The sequence below is a fragment of the Bufo bufo genome, chromosome 4 (genome assembly GCF_905171765.1).
Source record: "Bufo bufo chromosome 4, aBufBuf1.1, whole genome shotgun sequence".
Taxonomy (NCBI): Eukaryota; Metazoa; Chordata; class Amphibia; order Anura; family Bufonidae; genus Bufo; species Bufo bufo.
This window is the reverse complement of record NC_053392.1, coordinates 169,667,498-169,673,497: the sequence shown is the minus strand read 5'-3', so window position 1 is coordinate 169,673,497 and position 6,000 is coordinate 169,667,498. Positions and strand designations below refer to the sequence as shown.

The following is a 6,000-nucleotide window of genomic DNA, read 5'->3' as shown; positions in this document are numbered from 1 at the left end:
TAGCGTTGATCGGCTCTCTTCTTTGCAAATTTATTTTCATTTGTACCGGTGATGCCCAGTTGAGCTTTAATTGAAAATGTACAGCACAAATGGCTTTAGTAGTTTATCATGATAAATAGGAAAGATTACATGAACAGTGGGACAATGTAAGGTCACTGAATTGTCGGGAGGTGAAGTCTTGCCTCGCACATGTAGGACACTCGCTGTTCCTTTTGAGAATTGTCGGTGACTTATCATTTCACTGATATGCAAACTTTTTTTTATTCTGCATTGACTGTTACACAGAATTTAACTGTTTGCACTGACATTTAGAAGGAAGCATACATTGTGTTGCCAAAAATCCAGGGAGCATATTGGGTGTCAGTGCCATCAGATGTGCTGCTCCTCTGAGCTCCTAGGATGGATGCTGTGCAGCAGCTCCTCTTGACTTGTGCACTTATATTCCAGCACAGAGGGAGACTGCAGGGGGCAGAAAGGAGGCACAGACAGATGATTCAAGAAAGGAATTCCAAAACTATATGAAGACATAGAAAGAAAACTTCAGCTTTTACTGGGAACAGATGGAGAGAAACTTGCAAGGAACAGAAGTGACTGCTGCAAGCTCTAGAGAGGACACAGCAATTCCACAGGCTGGATGCAGACTGATCACAGGGAAACAAATAGGAGCCATAAGTGAACTGTGTGCAGCATGTAATACAATGCCTGGAGGAGCGCTCACTGCACATGGCTCAGGCTCATTATGGAGATGTTTAAAGCCATAAAAAAAAGTGACATCTGGAGGGGATAACAATATCATTAACCTGTGTTATTAGGGTGGACGTCTGAGAGCTGCGCCAAAGTCTGCTCATCACATAAGGGGATCCTGCAACATCCAAGTACCAGGTACTGTTCCCATTGAATCCATGTGTATGTTTCTACCTTGATCTGGAAATCATGAGCATAACTCATTGCATTGATGACTAATAAGACATATGTGTTGGGATTTTCCTATTTTGACTGTAGTCCATAGAAGTGCACTAGGTTGCATGCAAATCAATGTGCTCCTTTGGACAGCAGCTGTAGCGCAAAAATTAAAATGGGGAAGTCTTGCTAGAAAATGTCTGTGCGTAGCTTCAGCCTTAGGGCTCATGCACACCTATGTTTTTTGCGTTCCGTATACGGGCCGTATTTTGATTCCGTATACGGTCCGTATACGGAGCCTTTCATTTCAATGGGTCCGCAAAAGATGCGGACAGCACTCTGTGTGCTGTCCACAGCCATTGCTCCGTTCCGTGGCCACGCAAAAATTACGAGGCATGTCCTATTCTTGTCCGTTTTGCGGACAAGAATAGGCATTTTTATAATGGGCCTCCTGTTCTGTTCCGCAAATTGCGGAAGACACACTGGCGGCATCCGTTTTTTGCGGATCCGCAATTTGCGGACAGCAAAAAAATGCACAGTCGTGTGCATGAGCCCTTAAGGCTTATTCAGAAAGACATTCCCATCCGGGTACTGACTGAGTTTAGGACAAACAGCACCCGGATTGAACACAGACCCATTAAAGTCAATGGGTCAATTCACAATTTTTCACACGGACTATCCATGACCACGTCATATACATCGTAGCATGCACCGTGCATCTTGATTTTCCTGCAAAATGTATTCACCCAAGTGAATGGGTCTGCAAGAAAGACATACAACACGCCACCTGCTGGAGGTCCATTTAAAAACTCATCCGTGTTCACCATCCAGAACATGGATGAATTTGCTATCATCGTTTTTTTTAGCTATTTCCTAGCAAATCTGCCAGAACTAAGATTATAGGCGTCAATTTTTGGCAGATTTACAGTCGTTGAATGGGATTAAAGGTTGACATAACATAATCTGTGATCTGTTGATGAACTGATGGAGAATCCACATGGAATGTGTGCTGTGTTAGCCACCCAGCTGTATTGTCACTAAGAACCCTCTGTGAGTGGTTTACATCTTAAGTTATTAGGGAGTTGCTATCAAGCAATTCTCTGATAGGCATTATTGTTGGTTGCATTAATGTAGGTTCCAGTATACTGTATGTTTGCAGAATGACAAGTTTTCTGAAACCTACCTTTTGTATCAGGTTTATTCACCTGGCATACAGTATGTGCTACAATTCCTCGTTCAATTCCTCGTTGGACAGTTTATTGCATGTATATAAAATGAAAAAAACACAAATACAAATACAAAATGTTGAGCAAATCTGCACTTTGGGAACCTGGTCTTAAATTTTGGTAGAAATAATGGGGTCAATAATAGGTTTAGAGACCGCTACCTGTCCTGATCACAAGACACCAAAACAGTCTGCACATTTATGGGAAGTGATCCAGTATATTACAGTAACTGAATGGAATAATAATTAGAATTTCCTGATATTTTGCAATTTTTGTACTCGTACAACTGTCGAACAAAACACTAAAGGGATTGAAATTAGACATAAAGTGTTAACACCCCAGGTATACTGTGCACTGGAGGCTACCATTGCTTTTACATAACTGCGGTATATAGTTATTTACCACTCATTCAGTCCATGCCCTTCACTCCCAGCAGGAAAATGTCTACATACACAAAGGCTTCATGTTTCATCTGCAAGACAGAATGGTCTATCAAAGCCCATGTTCTGCAGAGGAGGGGAAAGTGAATGAAATGATATCAGCATATTTTCTTCTTGGAATCCTACCTCGCCAGGGCTATCCATCTCCCATAACAGTTAGTTTTCCTTGGAATGCCTGCTTGGCAACCAGAAAGCTGACGTGTTCTCTGGCACTGGTTTGTGTGCAGACCATTTCAGTGTTGATAATGGATGAATATATTTTTGTAAGCTACAAATCTTGGAATTATTGTTTGACTTTTAACATTGAATATGCTTAAATGACAATTACCTGGGTAACAATAAATATACTTACCTGGGTAATAATAAATTATTGATCTTCTCCAGGCCTGACCAAAGATCTGTTCTGCACCTAGTCTCACCTGCCCAATGAATACTATTAGTATCGAATATTTATGCTATATTGAACACCATGGAACATCCAATATCTGCCCATTATAGGGCCTCTAAATGGATCATGTATGGTGGTCATCAGTATTTGGATGCTCCACATGTTCAGTTGTTTTTATGTAGTTTTTGAAGTCAAACCAGCTGTGGATCATAAAAGGGAGGAAGAATTAAGGAGAGATATCATGTCTTATTTTTTTTTTGTATCTACTCCTGGTTTTGGCTTCAAAATATGTATAATAAACCTGAATGTTTGTCTCTACTAGTGTTGGGCAAGCATGCTCGGCCAAATAACAGCCAATAAACGTGCAGGTAAGTACTGCCATTCACTGTAATGCCGTAGCCATGTTGGCTACTGGCATTACAGTGATTGGCTGGCCGAAACACGTCATCTGGTGCTATATAGAACCCTATGACACATGTTCGGCTCAGTCTTAGTAAGGGAGAGCTGTGCTGAAGAAGGGACAGATAGTCACAAAAGTCCTTTTAAGGACAATTGTTGTATCTGGCAGCAATATAAATATTAGCGCAACCTGCGCTAAATTGCGTGGAATTGTTAGAGAGATCCAAAAGTCCTTTTAAGGACTATAGTTGTATCTGGCAGCAATATATATTTTTAGCGCAACCTGCGCTAAATAGCTTGCAATTGTTTGGCCGCTGCAGACAGCGACATTATCTGTGCTATATCTCCTGTGTAACGTGTGTATAGCCTAAAAATATCTGTGACATCCAGTGTACTTTTTCAGTAGACGGTGTCCACTGCGGACAGTTACATTACCTGCGCTACATCTCCTGTATAACGTTTGCGTATCCGAAATATCAGTGACATTCAGTCGAATTTTTTTGCTTCTGGTGGCAGCGACATTACCTGAGCTACATCTCCAGTATAACGTTAGCGCATCTGAAATATCAGTGACATTCAGTGTATTTTTTTTTCGCCGCTGGTAACAGCGACATTATCTTGCTACATCTCCTGTGTAACGTGTGCGCAGCCTAAAAATATCTGTGACATCCAGTGTACTTTTTCCATAGACGGTGTCTGCTGCCGACAGTTACATTACCTGCGCTACAATTCTTGAATAACATTTGCACATCCTAAATATCATTGATATTAATTCAGTGTAATTTTTTATTAGCCGCTGGTGACAGCGACATTACTTGCGCTATACTTCCTGTATAATGTTTGCGCGTCCTAAATATCAGTGACATTAATTCAGTGTAATTTTTTATTAGCCACTGGTGACAGCGACATTACTTGCGCTATACCTCCTGTATAACGTTTGTGCATCCTAAAATTATCTGTGACATTCAGTGTACTTTTTTCATAGACGCTGCGAACAGCAACATTATCTGTGCTACCTCTCCTGTTAAACGTGTGCGCATCCTAAAAATATATGTGACATTCTGTGTACTTTATTTGCACATACACTTACAAAACCTGAGCTACTGTACGTGTGACATACTTGCAAGCATATATACCATTTAATATGCGCAAAGCGAGCAGTAAGGGACGGGGAAGTGGCCGTGCTGCTGATGGTGCACGCAGAGACTGTGGCCCTGGGCACGGTAAAACTGTGCCTGCTGCCAGAGCACAAGAAACACACTCATCCACAATACCTAGCTTCATGTCCTAGGTTGCGCAGGACACCACTCTCGAAGTCATACCAGTGCAACCAGGTGGTCGGTTGGATTGCAGCAGATAATGCTTCCAGTCGGTTAAGCACCACCCTGTCTTAAACAAATTACAGTCTCAGTACCCAAGAGTCTGGTCAACAGAATTCTCACCCTGATACTCCTTCCTCCCACCATGGAGAGTCTTGGCAAACAAGTGATCCGACACTCGGATATTCCAAAGAGCTCTTTTCATCGCCATTCCTTGATTTGGGCCTCTTGACAAGCCAGCTTGAAGAGGGACATGAGAAGATATTGTGCCCTGAATCCCAAACTCTTGAGCATCCACAGTCACAAGAAGATGATGGTGGGGAACGGCAATTAGTGTTTCATAAGGTTGATGATGATGATGAGACACAGTTGCCAATAAGTCAACCGCAATTAGTGTCTCAAGAGGTTCATGATGAGGATGAGACACAGTTGTCAATAACTGAGGTTGTTGTTAGGTCAACAAGTAAGGATGAAAACCAGAGTGAGGAAGTGGAAGAGGAGGTGGTGGACAATGAAGTTACTGACCCAACCTGGGAAGGTGGCAAGTTGAGCGAGGACAGCAGTACAGAGGGGGAGGGATCCGCAGCACTGCAACAGGCTGGAAGAGGCAGTGGGGTGGCCAAAGATAGAAGGCGGGCCACACCTAACATGCCTGCAACTGTTCCCCGGAGCACCCACCTTGCGGCAATCTCCCTTGCCAAGGGGTAGGTGTTCCACAGTCTGGCACTTTTTTGAGGAAAGTGCGGACGATAAAACAATTGTCATTTGCAACCTGTGCCGTACCAAAATGAGCAGGGGCGTGAACACTAGCAACCTCACCACCACCAACATGATCCGCCACATGGCATGAAAGCACCCTCATAGGTGAGCCAAATGCCTGGGTCCACAATCAGTGTCTGTGCATCACACCACTGCCTCCTCTTCCCCTGTGCTACATGCTGGCCAATCCCCTGTCCTTGACGCAGGCCCTGATGCCTCCCGCCATGCACCTGGACATTCGCAAGCACCATCAGCTAGCACATCAGCCTCTGTGTCCCAGCGCAGCGTACAGATGTCTATACCCCAGGCCTTTGAATGAAAGCACAAATGCCCAGCCACCCACCCACAGGTCAGGCCATAGCACTAAATGTGCACCTTTCCAAATTGTTGGCCCTGGAAATGTGCAGTCCCAGCCTTACACCAGCATGTGTCCCGTAACATCACCCGTGCCCTGACCAACGCAGTTATTGGGAAGGTCCACTTAATGACTGACACATGGACAAGTGCTTCGTGCTTCGCTGCGTGTGTGCCCATTTCCGCAAGTCATCGACAGCTGCCGCCGGTCTGGC

At 43.8% G+C, this 6,000-nt stretch overlaps 1 protein-coding gene across 1 annotated transcript in view; it reads left to right on the top strand.

Annotated features, from left to right (window-relative positions):
• Positions 1 to 513: 513 nt before the first annotated feature.
• IGSF10 (immunoglobulin superfamily member 10) overlaps positions 514 to 6,000 on the top strand; it is a 92,692-nt gene continuing 87,205 nt past the window's right edge. The window contains exon 1 of the mRNA XM_040428102.1: positions 514 to 882. The gene's annotated coding sequence lies outside the window, so the exon portion shown is untranslated. The remainder of the gene's footprint in view (positions 883 to 6,000) is intronic.